Genomic DNA, 19,679 nt, shown 5'->3' on the forward strand with positions numbered 1-19,679 from the left:
GTTCTTGGGAGTAAATCAAATTGAATGAAGTGACTCTTTCTTACATGTCGTAGCATTGACCCATAAAGCTGTAAAATTAGAAATGGAATGCTTAATCACATTATTCACACTTCCAGCCAGATATGTTAACACTCCAGTATAGGCCCACCACTCCTGCAATTTGGTATCAATTTAGAAGGTAGCAAAGACTTTTCTTTTCACTAACTGCAGGTCGGATATAGCAGATTTCTATTACCTTGCTACCTTGAGTGCTGGAGGATTTACAAGTTTATATTTGGTATCCTGATGATTGCACTGCCACATCTTCGTAATTAGATGTTTGATTGTCTCATACTCCCTCTCTTGTCTGATTATCCCGGCAGGAATTTACTTCCAGAAGAGACAGATCTGTGTCAAGCAAGGCACAGTTGTCTTGGAAAATCTTTTCAGGGAGAGGTCATGTTGGCTGTGAAAAAACTGAAACCAAAAAGATCTGTTGCAGCCACAGGTTTGCACAGTTTGGGAGGACTATCTTTATTGGCATGATAACTCCAAAAGCCAACATGGGGTGGGGTTTGCCCCTTAGACCTAGACAAGAAGAAACAGTGGATGGCCCCACTCTGTGCTCACTTTGTGACAGCCCATCAGACAAAGCCTGAAGGAGCCAGGTGAACTTTTGCTAGAGAAAGTCACTTTGCTTCCCCAGAAAGTTTCTAAAATTAAAGCTGGCATCTGAAATTCAAATGAAGAGCAAACATCTAATTAGAGACAGAATCTAATTCTCAACCCTCCTCCCGGCACAGCCATCCTGTAATTCTGGCAATCAGCATGTTAAGTATAAACCAGAGAGCTTCAATTCCCCAAGGAAATAGGTCTTTGCTAGTTACTGCATGTAATGTGAATAGTTGGAGGGAGCTTGTTCAAAACAGCTCCCAAGCATCAGCCACTGGCTTAACTCACTCCAGAACTGGATGCATTTTTCTTAGCCATAGAGATTGTGTGGAGTGCTGTGGGTCCTTCTGAGAGGGACATGAAGCTGGAAGGGGGGGAGGGATGTTCAAGGATGCTCCCAAATGATTAATAAGGTCAAAACCAAAATAAGATACATTTGCCAAGCTGTTGACCTGGAAGAATTACAGCATTATTAATTAAAGCATGAGAGACTGGGAATCCTGCATGATATAAGAGCCTTTTGTTTTACCCAGTTATTGCTTGGGAAGTGGAATGGATGTTTGCATAGCTTCCTCTTTATCCTCCATGCCATGAACAATAGCCAGTGCCCAACTTCAGTCCAAAACAGGAAGGCCAGGCAGTAAAGAGAAGGAAAGACACCACCATGTCATAAAGAGATACATGAAATGTATCTGTTGTAAACAGAAGTCAACGTAGGGGGGGAAAGACCCCTGCTTCTGCTGTGCTGTTTGGCAACTATAGACTTGTTTGGAGTTTGAATGGACAGCTGGTTTTCTTAGGAGGAGAACAACGCTAGGATTGAGTGATGTGTAAGTTCAGTCTGCATTTGGAGGATGACTGCCCATGTGTCATCAGCTAACTGAGCAGCCCAACACTAAAAATAACAACAAATTTCACAAAAGATGTTACACAGTGGAATGTCATTACTAAGACTAACGTATTTAAATGCCTGATCAGAATGGTCTCTCTCTCTCTCTCTTTCTCACACACACACACACTCACACACACAGAGAGAGAGAGGGGGGGGGTGGAGGTGACTGTGAGGAACTTAACATGGAGATGCTGGTGGGGAATTTGTGAGAAATTATAAGATTGTCTTCTATCTTGGTCTTCATGCTACAGGACTCACAGTTTGACCTGCAAATTCTCTTACTCGTGTTTCCTCCCATTCCTGGCATTCATCTTATGCAAGCTCATCTGCACAAAGCAATCTAATAGCCTATTCTAAGGCAAACACTCTGTTTCCATTAAGAATAACCTCATCACGTCTGCTCTGTCCTCGTCTACTTTCTTCATTATCAATTTTTTCTCATTTGTTTTCAGTCTTGCTTGAGTTCCCCAGCCAATGTCTTTGGCCTTGAACCCAAAAGTCATGGTATGCCAGGCAGGCACTCCCTCCTCCCCCATCCTCTTGGTGCGGGGTTGTACATTCAGATGGGTGCATGATATAAGAGCAAGATGGTAAATCTCTATCCCTGGCAAGCCTGTTCCCTCACTGTTTAGAATTGTTCATGATATAAAGCAGGGGTAGGCAACCTGCGGCCCGCGGGCCAGATGCGGCCTGGCGAGGCCTTGGGACTGGCCCCAGCCCGGTCCTGCCACCGATTGCCGCCGGGGCCTTTGGGGGGGCAATTGTCTATAGAAGCTTCAGAAACATGCATTTATATTAACATTTTTTTAAAAAATCAGCAAATTTTTTCATGTGTCCTCCATTTTAAAAAAAAAGTGTCTTCCATTTGAAAATTTTGTCCTACATTTGTCCTGGTTTATTTATATGTTTAATTTTTTAAAAAATTATTTAATTATTTATTTTTTGACTTTGGCCCCCCAGTTGTCTGAGGGACAGCAACCCGGCCCCCGGCTCAAAAAGATTGCCTACCCCTGCTATAAAGGGTAAACATGCAAGAGTTCTTAACGAAACATGGTTTGCAATTGATTGGCTCAATAGTAAATGGATTTTTAAGATCAGCCAGAATTACTGATATCATTGCGGCCAACCTCCTTTTATAGAATTGCTGGTGTTTCAGTTTATATACGCTCCACCCTTATGTGAGTTGCAGCTTGTATTTGTATACACAACTTAACTGTCTGCCACCCTTTCCCAAGTGAATGCAGAGCAGCAAGTCTTATGTATTTCCCAGCAAGCATTGGCCTAGGTGTGGGGGAGAGTCTAGATTTTCCCTTGCCAGTCTCACCTGTCAGCTATCTGGGAGAGACCACCTCTCTGTTTTTTCTTGAAATCAGCTTTCATCTGTGAAGTTCATTACATTCATGGCAGGAGGGTGGACTGGATGGCCCTTGTGGTTTCTTCCAACTCTATGGTTCTGGGCCCTCCTATTAATCACCCTGAGAAGATCCAAATTGATGACTACGATACATTCTGCATCTCCTGACTTCCATTCTTGGCTAAAACAGTTTCACATCATACCCCAAAATATATACAGTTTGATTATGGATTATTAGAATTACTTTTCATGATAACACTAGACCTAACGAAATACAGGTTATAGTGTTATATAGGGCAGTAATTCCTTTTATGTATTTTACAGGGGCTGCAGTTCTAAATTATACTTGTTGTCACATTCTTTCTGTATTATATATTTTGTATTGTGTGTTTATATGTTACGATATTGTACTGTAGTTTTTTATTTTAAAAAATATTGCAACTTTTGGACAATGGTGATATCATCTCCTGTTTGCATATTGCTTTTCGAATGCCTGGGCTTCAGTCTGTAGTACCCACAATTATTTCTAGTGACAGCTGCTTAGAAGCACCTTATGCTGTCACTTACATACAGCTTTGCACTGTATGAGCCAATGCCATTTGGGCACACAAGATTGTACTCTGAATTTTAAAGGTGCCATATGAGATGCTGAACTTATTTGGGGAAAGGTCTCAGCCCCTCAGAGAGCTTTAAAGGCCAAACAAAAAGCTGGAGCAGATTCAATACTCTGCTTATATGGAAGCCACCACAGAACATATCACCCTTCAACAGGAGAACCAAGCTATGCCTCCTTAATCTTTCCTGGAGATTACCTGGCTCCTTTATATGGGTTTAGCAGAAATCCCACCTTCACACCTTTCATGCCAACTGCTACTATTGTGGATTTCCCAGTAGCAGGAGTTTAAGGTTGCATCTGCACTGCAGAAACAATGTAGTTTGATGCTGCTTTAACCTCCATGCCTCAATGCTGTGGTAATCTGGAATTTGTAGTTTTGTGAGATATTTAGCCTTCTGTATTAGAGAGCTCTGTTGCTACAAAAAAACTACAAATCCAAGGATTCCATAGCATTGAGCATGGCAGTTAAAGCAGTGTCAAACTGCATTATTTCTGCAGTGCAGATGCAGACCAGGTCTCTTTCTCTGGATGAGAGCTACTATCTATTAGTATACCTCCAGCTATCAGTATACATGCAGAAACACACCAGTAAATCACTGCTGCCTAAATTAGGGGTGGGCAGAGTGCAGCCCATGGGCCACATGCAGACCATGCACCCTGCTTTTACAGCTCCTGATGCCCCTAACAATTCCTCAAAATCCACCCACCCACCCCCATTTAAAAAGAATTCAACACAATTTTTGCCTTAGAAACACACAGAAAATCCTCCAGACACATGGAAACACATGACTCCATCCATGGAGCAAGTCACTGTAAGATACTATGTAGGAGGAAATTTTCCTGTGATCCTCTTTCTTCCCCTTATCTCCCCAAAACATTCATACTAAGAAGTATTTAAAATGGACGAAACAAATTAGGAATTTGAAGCACTCACCTAGACACAGCCAATGGCTGTGCCCAATATACTTCATAATTCTTTAACACAACACTGTCAGAATTTGTGACTGGCTCTGTGGTGCCTGTGGATTCCCTAATTTATTGTGGTATCAGAGCTCTCTGACAGAGAAGGCTAAATGTCTCACAAAACTACAACCCCCAGAATTTCATAGCATTGAGCCATGGTAGTTAAATTGGTGTTCTGCACTGTGGATGCAGCCAGGGATCTTGTGTTTCATTTAGGTCATGGGTAAATCATATAGAGTAGCCTTGTTTTTAAATAGCAGGAAGCTACTGAAGGCACCGCCAGTAGCAAGTTCAGACAAAGTTGAAGTCCTCAACTGCACAAGGAAAAACTAGTCATTGCCAGCAAAGAGGATATAGTTCAGAATGAGAATGAGACCTCAATGATGACCTTCCTCAGGGAGCTATCACTGGCAGGTCCACAGTGTCTACTAACTTCCACTTCATTAGCTTTGTTTTCTGTAGAGTGTGGTAGCTCTTATGAATGGAAGAGGATGGACTGTAAATGTTTAAAAATTAATCAGCTTTCTGACAATCCATGAACTCCGTAATATAAGGAACTGGGAACAGACAGCAAATGAGTTTCCAGAGCTGGCAATAGACCAAAGCAGACCATTTTCTACTTGGTGCAGATGGCACCTGAAATTATTACACATTTGCATTACTTATTGTTGGGTTTTAGTAAAAATTATTGTTCTTCTCCCATTGAAAATGTATGTAGTATTCTCTTTCCCTCAGACTCTATTAAGCCTATTACGTTTCTCCGTGATATTCCGGCTAATTTTATTCCAACAAATAAAGAAAAGATTATGATGATGAAATTAAAAAGATATTGAATTGTGTTCGCTGGGACTAAATAGAAAAAAAACCCCTACAGATCCTCTATTTTTCTTAACTTCCATTTTAAAATTTTAAATTGAGCATGATCTCTCTCAAATGAAGTTAGTCAGACAGACAATGCCTATTCAGTAAAACTGTGACTTTATTCAAGAAGCTTGTGCCAAATATAAATGCGAAGAGAAATAAAAATGAGATTTCTATTCATTCCACATGTAGTCTTTCCACTGTAACTCTGATGGTAGGGCGTATATATATATATATGTGTGTGTGTGTGTGTGTGTGTATGTGTGCTTGTGTGTGTGTGTGTGAGAGAGAGAGAGAGAGAGAGAGAGTGATATTGGGGAAGCAGGATTATTTGCACATGGACACCCAAGACCAGTAGTGTCACTGGGTTTGTGTGTGGAGGGTGTGAACCATACTGGGTGACACTCCAGAGGGGGGTGAGACCCAGTCAGCCCCCCTCCTTGCCATGGCTTGCTTTTACTTGGGAGAACCAGGCTGCAGCAAGGAGCAGGGCCAAGTATGCATGCACATGCCCCCCACTCCTCCACAGCAAGAAGGGACAGGGTGCACATGCTTGGCCTGGCTCCTTGTCACGATTCAGTTTGGTTCAGGAGAACTGGGCCATGATAAGGAGCTGGGCTCAACGAGTGCACATGCCCTGCCCCACTTTGCCACGGCCCAGTTCTCCCCTGAAGAAAACTTAGCAACATCAAGGGGGCAGGGGGGTGAACCGCAACAAGGAGCTGGATCAAGCACACACACACACACAATCCTGCCCCTCCTTGCCACAGTTCGGTTTTCCTCAGGGGAGAACTGGGCTGCAGCAAGGAGAGACAGGGAGATGCACACAGCCAGCCCAGCTCCTTGCCATGGCTTGATTTTCCTGCAGAAAACCAAGCCACTACAAGAAGGGGTGGGGCATGCCTCCTTGTGGTAGCCTCACACCCCACACCAGGAGACACCATGGCCTGAGACACCACTGCCCAAGATATGCAATATTTATTTTAAAAATGAAAAGTGTTCCCCCCCCCCCTTACTCACTTTTCCAAGAGGAAAAGCTCCCAATGTTTATTCACAGAGAAGTGTTCAAATGAACTAACATTTCTCTATTCAGATTCCAGCAGCAGAAAGGGAGAAAATTACAATGATTTTTCCAAGCTTCTGAGCTTATTATTATATTTACAGTTGGAGGATAGTATTTTAAGACATAATGGGGCCAAAATTCTCTGGGCCAGATCGCCAGCTGTATTAAGTTGGCCTCATTCCACTGGTGTTGCTGGAACAGCCCAGTGAATTGTATCCAAAGCATCGTATCCAGAGGCATTTGTGTTCTGTTTCTAAGTTGTCAGTTTGTGTGTGTGTGTGTGCGCGCGCACACACATGTATATAGCAGGCAAGCAAGTTTTTTCTTCAACTGAGCCTTTTTTTGTGGTTTGACTGGCGCAGTAATCACCTGCTTTGTGGTTTGAATGCAAGGCACTTTTGTTTCACTTGTTCCTGGGGTCTGATCCTTTTAAGTCACACAGCATTAAAGTTCTGCCTTTGTGTGAAACAGGAGTCAGCTTTGTGTTTGATTCGCTTTGCCATCATATTTGGGGCCCTCCTGCCTTGGTACAAATGGTTAGCTGAAGAGAGGAATCACGCAGCCAAAGCCTGAAACCTTGACCCTTCATGCACAAGCGCTGAATTTGGAAGTAGTAGTTAGAGGCTTCTAAATTTCCATTGCATAGAGATTTCTCTTTCCGTTTTCCTAGCTGTTTGTGACTGTTTGGGGAGGGAGAAGGAATCCAGTTCCAGGGACTTTGTTTAATTCAGGCCATCTCCACAATCAAATGGAACCAGTATAAAACTGGACTTCTTTCTCCTTGATAACAGGATATCTGTCTTTTGCTGTCAGCATTATGGGAGAAAGGAATTTATGTTATGTGCATATGCATTTTTTTCCTTTTAAACATGTTTTTGTCTTTTATTCAGTAAGTAGCTGCTGATGGAAGCTAAAGAAAATGGAGTGCTAAAGGGAGAAAGGGGCTACATGGTCTTCCCCTTTTGAAATTATCTCTGTAAAGAGATAGATATGATTAATGTTTTATCTCCAGCAGAGGTAATATCAATATGCAAGAAGGCTTATTTTTCAAATAGAAAAGAGCACTAAGGAAAAGGGTTGCCATTGCCTTCCTCTGAATACAGCTTACAGCACCTGGTGTTCCCTGGTGGTTCCATCTACTAACCAGGCCTGATCCTGCTTAGCTTCTGAGATCATATGAGATCTGATGCCTTTGGGGTATTTTGACCTTTCCTGCTTCAAATTTCAGCCTTACCACGATCAATTTTGCACACACACACACAAACACTGCATGTAGTAGAGCATACAATACTACTACTGCAGTCTTAACCATGTGTATAATAATAATAATAATAATAATAATAATAATAATAATAATAATATTTATACCCTGCTCTTCAGCCAAGGCTATCAGAGAGGCTTACAGTTTGTTAATTAGACATTTCCCTGCCCTCAGGCTTACAATCTAAAGAAGACAAGACACAAGAGGAGAAGGGAATGGCAGTAGGGAAGGGGAAAAGTCCAGTCGATCTGCTCTCCCTCAGAGGCCTGTTGGAGCTGCCTTGCCTTCCTCTCCCTCAAGATGGTGGATAGAGGGATGGAGTCAGATGCCTTCTGGGAGGACTCAGTTTCTTTAGGGGAGGCCTGATGTCGTTGGGCCTACCTTTCCCTCCCTCAGAGGCCATGTGTAAAGTCTACTGCAGTGTTGAGCATGTTTTCCGAGGCCCTTTCACACTTATGGAGCAATTACAGGGCTACTTTAACATCCATGGCAACACCATATGGAATTATGGAATTTGTAATTTAAAGAGGGACACTTAGAATTCTCAGGCAGAAGTGGCCAAACTACAAACCCTAGGATTCCAGAGGAGGCAGCCAAGTGGAATCATAGTGCTATATTTGTGTGGTGTGAAAGGGCCCTAGGAAATAACGCTTAGTCAACGTAGTTAACATTGGTTGTTCAGAGAGTATGCAAATGGGGTAATTTTGCACTATTCTCGGTACATGAGGCATGTACAACACCACAGAAGAAAAGAGAGAGAGGAGAGAAATTGCTGTGAAATTGATCAAACAAATGACACTATGTGGCTTTCCCCCTCCATTTTATTTCCTATAAAGGAATTTAACATTCAAGGCACAATGAATGTGATTGATGCACTGGAGGTATAACAGCAATGGATGTGTTAAGCAATGCAAATGGTTGGGTTTCCATACAGTCAGCAGGAGTTTATGAACTGCATTGCTGAGTACTCCAGAGAATAGGAGACACTGAGGCTGTCAATGCTTGTGTGCAAACGGACTTCATAAAAGTGATCAATTTCATAGGAGCCAGACTGTGTCCTTACAATCATGAATTGATGCTGTCTGTGTAATGATTATAAGTATCAAATATTCATATCAGACCAGTGGGGGAGAGAGGGAGAGAGCACTAATAAATCATAATACTTCCACCACTTTGCTAATGGCATATCAAGCACAGATAGAATAACATACCAGGCAAGATATAAATACTTCATACATGGAGGAGCCCTGTGAGTCATGGTTAGTCTTCTCTAATACACAAGTGACATAAACGTCTCCAAATCTACTAAGGAAGACTGAAGCACTGTCAAAGAAGAAAAAATGAAGATCCATGCAGGGACAGTTTTGCCACAGAATGATTTGAAGCAGTCTGCTTCAGTCAGCAGATTCATATGAGCCTACTCTTTCCCAGCTTCCTCATTCCATGCAGCAAGATCTTCATAGTTATTCCTATTTGAACCAAACCTTTATGGCCCCTCTTTTGTCTTTTGTCTTTTAATGGCAGCATGTACTCACTTGGTCAAAATTGCCATAACCACACATGAAACATCTTCACAAAAACATTTTCTCCACCAAAAGCAGTAGTTTCACTGCTTTTGGTGTGAAAAATGTATCATATTTTCAAAATAAAATTCATGTGACCAAGCAGGCACACTCATAAGACAACTGTCCTTCCAGTATCTTTTGCCCAAACCTTTGAGGGGCTTTAAAGGGCACACTCATTAAATTAGGGTCCAGAAACAGACTCAAAGTGGAAGCCACATGCTGCCACTGGGTGGTCCATATTAACAAGATATTAATAGTGCCATCCCCTTTACATGCTGTAGCATCCAGCCAAGGTGATCTAGCATGGTCAGGAATGAGGGAGCAAAATGATTGGCAGAGACCTCTAGGTAGAGTTAATTAGGAGATGTGCCATGCTTGAAATTGTTAGTAATTGTCAACCTGAAGAACACAAGATGATGCGTTCATCTGCCTCTCACTGCAATTCAAGATTGGAGAGATGGGGAGAAAATGCTGCTTGCTCAGTGGTGTGTTTGACAGGATTTTGAGTGAGAGAGCAGCCTCTTGTCTATTGACAAGAACTCTCTTTTAGTCTACATGAATCTGTGAATAATTAGCTAATTGTAGCATAGCCATCCAGGTCAGCTAAGTATATGCGTTTTCTTCCAGGTGTATCCTCATGTCCAAATGCTTAGAGGTAACTTAGTGTAATAGGCAAGCAGCACAGGGACACTACATTGGGCTGGATTAATAAAATCATAGAATATAAGAATTTGAAGGAGCCACAAGGGACATGAATCCAAGCCCCAGCCATGCAGGAATGCACACTTGTAGCACTCCTGAAAGAGACCCATCTAACCTCTGTTTAAAGACCTCCAAAGAAGGAGAGTCTTTAAACAGGCAACCTATTCCACTCCTGAAAAGTGCTTATAGTAAATATGTTCTTCCTAATGTTTGACTGGAATCTCTTTTCTTGTAATTAAAATCTATTAATTCATTTTCTAGTCTCTGGAGCAGCCGAAAACAAACTTGCTCCATTTTTTATATTACATCCCTGCTGTTATTGAAAGCTAGCTGCTGCCTCTCTTAGGCCCTGTACAGACCGACAAAAAGTGCTGGCCTTTGAGCGCGGGTCATCCACATGCTCCAAGCCCTACCATTGCCAGCAGGGCACCATTGTGGCACGCCCTGGTCTACATGGCATGCGCTACGATGATGCACCTCTGGCACAGCAGTCAAATGGTGCAGCACCAAAGGATGTCATCATGTCGCACAGCAGTGGCTATAGCACCCCTTTGAGGGCACAAAAAGGAGCTGTTTTTTCCGGCTCCTTTTTAATAATAATAAATAATAAAAGCTTTATTTGTATATCGCCTTTCCGCAATGATTTGTGCTCTATGGAGGCTAGATCGGTGCCGCAGCATGCAGTTGCCACAGCACTGATCTGGCCAGTAAAGGGGCCTAACAGCAAATATCCTAACAGCAAATATAAAACAGTACACACACTGGAAACAATGGAAGTCAAGTAAAACATATGGGATAGGGAAGTGGAAGATGACCCTATACCAAGAAAAGAAGAGAAGTTTATTTTGCTTTCATTTAGGGATGTTATTCTTCATTAATTTTCTTCTTGTAGGAAGCAATGAGTAATGTTGGCAGTTTTCTTATCACTGCAAGAAAGCTTGCTGAAACTGCCCAGATTTTGTATTCACAATTCACAATTTGGGGCTTGCTCTATGCAAAATTCTCACCAAGTTATTTTGCTCAGAGAATGTTGTTTTTTGGCAGAAAAAAATGTGGAGAAAAATTACTTTCTGTGCAGATAAGGCTGTTTCTTGTCCAGAAAACAACTTTTAAAACAACTTTTCTGTGCAAAATAACCATGTGCAAATTTTGCATACATTTTGTCCCCAAATGCAGCATATTCTGCACGTTATTTTTTGTGCAGAAAATACTTTTTGTGCTATTTTCCTTTCAAAACAAATGTGGGTGGATTTTGTTCAGAATATATTTTGAATTGCAAAGATCCTGTCAGTCTTCACATCAAAGTTTCTCAACACTTGAGAAACATTTCTTTTAACCATTACTGAATATTCTTTCCATCCTTACAGACTCACCTAGCTCACACTTCATTTAATAAAAAATTGAAACACAGGTATCTTTTGGGTTTTGCATTTCTCTCATAATAGTAATCCTGTTCTCTAGTGTGCTTTTTAAGGGTGTTATTTATTTATTTATTTATTTAAATATAAAGGCTCTCAGAGTGGGTTACAAATAGTTATTCAGATGGTTCCCTGCCCTCAGGCTTACAATCTGAAAAGACATGACACAAAAGAAGGGTAAGGTGGTGGGGAAGGGGATCAAGTCCAGTGATTCTTCTCTCATTCTGAGGCCTGGACCATGGCAGGAGGGCTCTTCTTCTTCAGGCTAGCCCTGATGGAGTTGGGTTTTCACTCCCTTTACTTTTTGTAAAGTAATAAAGATACAGAAAGCAACACTGTACATGAAAGTGGTGAGAAATTAATTTCCTTATTAGAGCACTTTACATATTAAGAGGAGTACATATTTTTGAGTATGTGAAAATACACAGAAATGTTAATAGTTACAAAAAATGTATGTAAAAGGCTATCCATGCCAAGCTTTTAAAAATACAGTTGCAGAGATGGGATGGTATTGTCCTTGAAAAAGTGCAAATGTTAGAGAAAGCAAACCAGACAGATTATTCCCCCAACCCCTCCCCATATGTCCCCTACATCCTGGCTAGAAAAGGCAGTTGGGGCTTTGGAAGTTTCCAGGGATCCTGCAAGTTAGAAATCAAGTTCTTCTCTGAGAATTTTGCTTCTGCACTTTGTCTAAATCCTTCTGCCAGCTGCCAAGATTGGAACTAGCACAGAAACATTTGAAATGAAGCCTTGTTTGCTATGTTGAAGCTAAAAAAATGCCAGTTTAAAAAAACACAAAATCAAAGCTGTTTCGATCTGGCTTAAAAGGAGTTAATGTTAAAGTAGTGAAGCACTATTGCACTGAATCTGCAGTAGATGTGATAAAAAGATATTACTCTTTTGGCTGGCTGATATGTTGACAACTGATAGTTTGATGCAAGATTGATTATGGGCAGGATCTTTTCTTTTAATCAAATCAATGCCTAGAATCTCAAAAGAGAATGTCGGCAGGGTTTTTTTTTTTTTTTTGCAAATTATTCCATGGTCTTATTTGACGGCAGGAAAAGCTTTGACTCACTATGCCTTGAGAAGCTGTAGTCAGTCAACAAGAGGGAGGCCACTTGTTGTTTTGCTTCTTTAATTCCTGTTACTTTAAATCAGCTTGATCAAAAGCAATTCTGACAATGTATGGGCTGGAAGTTTGTTTGTTTGTTTGTTTTTGTAGTCCTGGGTTTAATGATATTGTGGCTCCTCCAACAGATGGAGAAAAACTGTCTTGAAAGAAAAGAACTGCAGGCCATAAGCCAGTAAACACTCATTAAATGATAATAGTAGTTGACCTGCTTAAATTAATGGCTTTTTTAAAAACAAAATCAAAACAAGCATCCTCGATGAAATAAGATTGCACAAAGCTTTGCATGTACCTTGCATATGCATGCAAAGAGCCAACGGCAGTCTTCAGGTCAACGCTAAAGCCTAAAAAAAAAAATCCACTTCTAAGAAGCTTTCATGCAGCCCAGACCTTGGAGTCAGGTGCTCTTTGCAGGGTTTGTTTGGTGTGTGTGCGCGTGGTTACAAGATGTTAAGACTGAAATGCAGGAGCTAGCAGGAGGGGGAGAAAAGCTCCCCAAATGTCAGCAGCAGATGAAGGGCATTGGAAAATTTAATCTCCCAACTTTCTCAACTAATGTGACATTTGGATTTCATTCTGATAAGCAATCGGTCTGAGATTTGTTCCCCCTTTTCTCCTCTCCTCTGGCTGGTAATTTAAAAATAAATGATCTAGAAAGATCTCTAAACAGTACCTTTGGCAAAGTTTTTAAAAAGAAAGAGAAGCAAACAAGCGAGAGAGACTGATTGTTATTTATAACCGGTGCAGCTGTAAAAGCTGAGACTCTGGTTCTGCGTGTTGTGACTCCCTGAAATTCCTGTGCAATGTGCATTACTGAAGCTGAGTGCATTACCGTAAATTCAGGTTGAAATCTTAATTGAGTGGTACCAGGAGTTGGTTAATTTATTGGCCCTAAAGGAAGCAGGGGATATTGTATGGATTTTTGTTATCAAAGCTGCTGCCTATAAAAGAGCATTCAGTGTGGCACATTTCAAAGTCACTAGTCTATGCCCATAATCTTCTGATTCAGACTACCCATCATTTTCTAGGGGTTTTTTATTTCTTTTTTATTTATTAAAGAGAGACTACCACATCCATCAATTATCCCATGGAGATCAGATAATGTATTGGAAACAACATACGCAGTCAGCAGCTCAGTCATATTCTGTATGGTAAATGGTCCAGTAAGAATTCCTTAAATTGTGGGGATGAGATGCTAAGGCAACTCAAGTACTTGAAGCCATCCTTCTAAGGTAGCCACCTCCCGTGCCCAACAACTGAGCCAACTGCCCTGTGCTTTACTGCTGTCTGCTCAGACACTATCCTAAAGGCTGCAAGAGGATCACTAGCAGACAAGTCAGGGAAGATGAAAGAAAGTTCTTCTTCTGGAAAAACAAACAAATGGAATTTCCTGCCACAGGATCATAACAATGGCTGCTAAATTAGATAATTGTTTTAAAAGGATTAGCTTGAGAAGAAGGGAGAGAGCATCCATTGAAAGAGCTCTTTCTTCAACATTTGCTTTCTTCTCTCCCCATTTTTCCCTTTGTGTTTTGTCAGATTCTGTGCCTGCGGTGGACTGTCTTACCATGCGGTATATGTACAGTGCTCAGAAAATTGTATGTCGTTTAGAGGAGGAGGAGGAGGAGGAACAGCAACAGCTAATTTATAAAAGCTGAGTTGTTTCTTCATTTTTGTCTGATGCTCTCCATTTTGTTCTAAGAAGTCTTACCAGGAGAATGCACTCCTCTCAATGGTATTATGAGGAGAAAGTGGGCTGACATTTTCTTTCACAATATTATAGCTCAGGGTCATCCAGTGAAGCTGATGAACTGATGACTAAGGTGAGATGAAAGAAAATGCATCTTCATAGAGCATGTAACTCGTTTATGGAGCTGTCATGAGATTGGTATGGCCATCTTTTAAAAGGAGATAAGACAAATTCCGTGGAAGATAAAAGCTACTTGTCATTATGGCAATAAGCAATCTCCAGGTTAGGTACATACGAAGCTGCTTCATACTAGATCCAGTTATTTATCTGTTTAGTCCACTTTGGTCTCCAGGATCTTGAACAGCTCTGCTTCTTGTCACATACCACTCAATCTGCCTTCTCCTTCTCCTCCTCCTTCACTTCCATTGAATGGAGATGCCAGGGATCAATCCTGGATGCTTTAGCATTCAAAGTATGTACTCACTATCACTAAGCTAAGATCTGTCTTCAGAGGGTTCAAAGAGAGGACAGTCTTGAATATTAGTTGCAGTGGGAAGCAATATCAGGAGAGAGCTCTCACCTTCACATTCTCCTTGTATGCTTCCCAAAAATATCTGGTTGACCACAGCAGGAAGGAAGAGACTGGACTAGTTAGGCTTTCCATCTGATTCAGTGGTGCTCTTCTTATATTGGCAGTTGACTTCGTGCTAACAAGAAATTTGCCAAAAGGTGGACCAAAAAATGTATTTTTCTTGATTTGCTAGAGTTAAAAATGAGAGCTGTCATTGCCTGTTTCTGCATGTCCCTTTTGTTTATATCTCCATTCTACATCATGGTGTGGAATTATAGAAAACAATTTAAAGCTGCTTGATCTTTTCATCATCTCACTGCATTGCTATGTTTTTAAGATTTATGTCACATTTAAACAAAATTTTATCTCAGGCATCATGATTCTGCTTAAGGATCCAGACTGTTTAGAGCTGGTAGGGGAAACTTCTGGTAGTGTTAGTGGTGGTAGGTGCATATCCACCACCAATACTTGTGAATAAAGCTGAGAAATAAACCCATCTGCGAGTTTGCTGAACAACCTCACTTTCACCTTTAAAACAAGTGTTGTGCTTTATTTCTAGCCACCAAAACCTGGTCGTGCAGCAACAAGATCAGTGTAGAAGTGATATGACCCCCCTCCCAAAAATGGTGAGTCACAGGCCCCCTGCAAACACCATGTGCCCACATCTGGTTTAGGATTTTATAGCACCTGAACTAAGGACATCTAGAAATTACCAGGCAGCCAGTGCAGCTGTTTCAGCTTTAACTTGAGGTGGTCATATATCTCCTTCCCACACAAGAAAAAGGCAGTTACATTCCACAGCAGCTGAAGTTTTCAGTTTTTCCACTATAATTCACTGATTTGGGGACTAGATTGTATAGTCAGCGTGGGTATTAGCTTCAATGTCCAGAATCAACCTGCTCCAGTTTGTTTCAGAATGCAAAGGATGTATCCAAGACACAGTTCCTGTTCCCCACATAGGTTCAGCACCCTGGATAGCTAAAGTAGGTCTGGCTCAACAACACTGATGTGGAAGCCTGCAGTGACTACCAACTCCTGTTTCTATATAGTTCTTCAGAGATTCCCCCAGAAGTGACCTTGCCTCTGCTACATAAACTGTAATCAGCTGTTTTTGTTGCTGACATTTAATGAGGCATCATTAACTCTAATGATTAGTACCTCATGGAGATGCTGGGAACATGTTTCAGCCTTATATCTTAAGGCTTCTCACTATTCTTTCAGAAGGGATGGTAAGAATTAAGACAGTATAGCCAAAGAGGGCTTTAAAAGACCACAGCTTCATTTATGAGACTGCAAGCGAGATTCAGGTGCAATACAGCATCATTAAAATGTTGTCAGCTCAGAGTCAGTCACCCAGACAGTGGCGGGGTACAGACCGCCAAATAGTACGTATACAATACGTACTAGGGTTAGGAAGGGGCAGTGCTTCCGCAACCCCCTAACCCTAGTACGTATTGAATATGTACAAGATGGCGGCGCCCTGTTCATACGGGCGCCGCCATCTTTACGTATCGGACGCTGAGCGTCCGTACGTGTCGCAGCCTTTATGACGTAGCGAGTGCGCCCCTGGCGCCTCACTATGTCACAAACGCGATTCAAAAAGAAGCTCCATTTTGGAGCTTCTTTTTCGGTCCGCGCGGGAGTCGCGCCGTCTGAAGGCTCCGGCTCCCCCGCGGACCTACCGGTGGCGGAGGCAGACCGCCGCAAAGCGGCGGTCTGTACCCCGCCAGTGTGAACAGCACAGCAACGTCATGGGCTAAAAGCAGAGCTCAGACAATTTACATTTTGGACAGAAACTGCCAAGATCCCCCGTCCAGAATGACGATAGCTTTGCTGGATGTGGGATTCTGGCAAGTGCCATCCAAAAAGGAAAGCTAAAAGTCTGAACGGAGGGCTTGGCTCCATAGAATCACAGAATCATAGATCTGCAAGAGACCACAAGGGCCATTCAGTCCAACCTCCTGCCATGCAGGAACTCACAATCAAAGCACTCCGAGAGATGGCCATCTACTTAAAGACCTCTGAGGGAGTGTGTTCCACTGTCAAACAGCTCTTACTGTCTGTAAGTTCTTCCTAATGTTTAGGTGGAATCTCTTTTCCATTGTTCCAGGTCCTATTCTCTGGTGCAGGAGAAAACAAGCTTGCACTCATCCTCAGTATGACATCTCTTCAAGGTGTTGGTTATCACCTTTAAAGCCCTAAATATCTTGGGTCCAACCTATCTTCGGGAGTGCCTCATAGAATCATAGAATCATAGAGTTGGAAGAGACCACTAGGGCCATCCAGTCCAACCCCCTGCCATGCAGGAAATCCAAATCAAAGCATCCCTGACAGATGGCCATCCAGCCTCTGTTTAAAGACCTCCAAGGAAGGAGACTCTATCACCCTCCGAGGGAGTGCATTCCATTGTCGAACAGCCCTTACTGTCAGGAAGTTCCTCCTAATGTTCAGGTGGAATATCTTTTCCTGTAGCTTGCATCCATTGTTCTGGGTCCTGTTCTCTGGAGCAGCAGAAAACAAGCTTGCTCCCTCTTCAATATGACATCCCTTCAAATATTTAAACAGGGCGATCATATCACCTCTTAACCTTCTTTTCTCCAGGCTAAACATCCCCAGCTCCCTAAGTTGTTCCTCATAGGACATGGTTTCCAGACCCTTCACCATTTTTGTCGCCCTCCTTTGGACACGCTCCAGTTTCTCAATGTCCTTTCTGAATTGTGGCGCCCAGAACTGGACACAATATTCTAGGTGGGGCCTGACCAAAGCAGAATACAGTGGCACTATTACTTCTCTTGATCTAGACACTATACTTCTATTGATGCAGCCTAAAATAGCATTGGCCTTTTTAGCTGCCGCATCACACTGTTCACTCATGTTCAACTTATCGTCTACTTGGACTCCTAGATCCCTTTCACACGTAGTTTCATTCAGCCAGGTGTCACCCATCCTATATCTGTGCATTTTATTTTTCCGCCCTAAGTGCAATACCATACATTTCTCTGTGTTGAATTTCATTTTGTTAGCTTTGGCCCAGCTTTCTAGTCTATTCAGGTCATTTTGAATCTTGATCCTGTCCTCTGGGGTATTAGCTATTCCCCCTAATTTGGTATCATCTGCAAATTTGATAAGTATGCTCCCAATTCTGTCATCCAGGTCATTGATAAAGATGTTGAATAGCACTGGGCCCAGGACAGAGCCCTGTGGGACCCCACTGGTCACTTCTCTCCAGGATGAAAAGGAGCCATTGTTGAGCACCCTTTGGGTTCGGCCGGTCAACCAATTACAGATCCATTTAACAGTTCCTTTGTCTAGCCCACATTTTACAAGCTTGTTTGCAAGTATGTCATGGGAAACCTTGTCAAAGGCCTTACTGAAATCAAGATATACTATATCCACAGCATTCCCTTCATCTACCAAGCTGGTAATTTTATCAAAGAAAGAGATCAGGTTTGTCTGGCATGACTTGTTTCTCTGAAACCCATGTTGACTTTTTGTGATTATGGCATTGCCTTCTAGATGTTCACAGACTCTCTGTTTAATGATCTGCTCCAGAATCTTTCCTAGTACTGATGTCAGACTAACTGGACGATAATTGTTGGGATCCTCTTTTTTCCCCTTTTTGAAGATGGGGACAACGTTTGCCCTCCTCCAGTCTGCTGGGATCTCTCCTGTTTTGCAGGAGTTTTCAAAGATTATTGCCAATAGCTCCGATATTACATTTGCCAGTTCTTTTAATACCCTTGGATGGAGTTCATCTGGTCCCGGAGACTTAAATTCATTTAGATTAATAAGGTATTCCTCTACTATCTCTTTACTTATTCTGAGCTGAAATTCCTCTATTCTGTCCTCTGCTCCATTATCCTCAGGTTGAGCACCCTTTGCCTTTTCTGAGAAGACTGAGGCAAAGAAGGTGTTTAGTAATTCTGCCTCCTTCCATATAATCCTCCCCGCACACATAGATCCTCAGGGAAAAATCTGTTACAGCCTTGTAAAACAAGGCTGTCCACGACCTCCCAGAGGACCTTCTCAGCTGTAGCTCCCAGATTGTGGAATGGCCTGCCGGACGAAATCCATCATGTTACCACTCTAAACAGCTTTAAAAAAGCTATAAAGACGGATCTCTTCCGGCAGGCCTTTCCTGAATAGTTCTCCGGACATCGGAAGGAAAATCTAACTGTTGACCTCCGACTTCACCACAGTTATTGTATTGCTTTTAAAGTATGTTTTATGTTTTTAATTCCACACTGTTTAATTGTCTTTTAAGGGGGGGTGGGTTGAGGGTTTGGACTGTATATTTTAACTTTGTAAGCTGCCCCAATTGCTTTTGTAGAGAGGCGGAATATAAATAAATTTTATTATTATTATTATTATTATTATTATTATTATTATTATTATTTTAAACAAGGCTGTCATATCATCTCTTAACCGTATCTTCTCCAGGCTAAACATACCCAGCTCCCTAAATCTCTCCTCTTAAGGCATGGTTTCCAGACCCTTCATCATTTTGATCACCCTCCTCGCTCCAATTTCTCAACAATCTTTTTGAACTTTAATGCCCAGATCTGGACACATTATTGCAGGTGAGGCCTGACCAAAGCAGAAGAGAGTGGCACTATTACTTCCCTTGATCTAGGCACTGTACTTCTATTGATGCAGCCTAGAATTGCCTTGGCCTTTTTAGCTTCCGCATCAGACTGTTGACTCATTTTCAAATTGTGGTCTACTAGGACTCCTAGATCCCTTTCACATTTACTTTTGTCAAGCCAGAAATCCCCCATCCTATATCTATGCATTTCATTTTTTCTGCCTAATTGCTGTACTTTACATCACTCCCTGTTGAAATTCATTTTATGGTTTTGGCCCAGCTTTCTAATCTATTGAGGTCATTTTCAGTTCAGGTCATCTGTCTAAACATTTAACCTAAGTTAAGTCTTATCAGA

General features: G+C 41.9%; 1 protein-coding gene across 3 annotated transcripts in view; it reads left to right on the plus strand.

The window, feature by feature from the left end:
* The window catches only part of CACNA2D2 (calcium voltage-gated channel auxiliary subunit alpha2delta 2), an 815,448-nt gene that overhangs the window by 543,276 nt on the left and 252,493 nt on the right, over positions 1-19,679 (plus strand). The gene's annotated exons all lie outside the window — the stretch shown is intronic.

The sequence above is a fragment of the Sceloporus undulatus genome, chromosome 2, assembly GCF_019175285.1.
Source record: "Sceloporus undulatus isolate JIND9_A2432 ecotype Alabama chromosome 2, SceUnd_v1.1, whole genome shotgun sequence".
Taxonomy (NCBI): Eukaryota; Metazoa; Chordata; class Lepidosauria; order Squamata; family Phrynosomatidae; genus Sceloporus; species Sceloporus undulatus.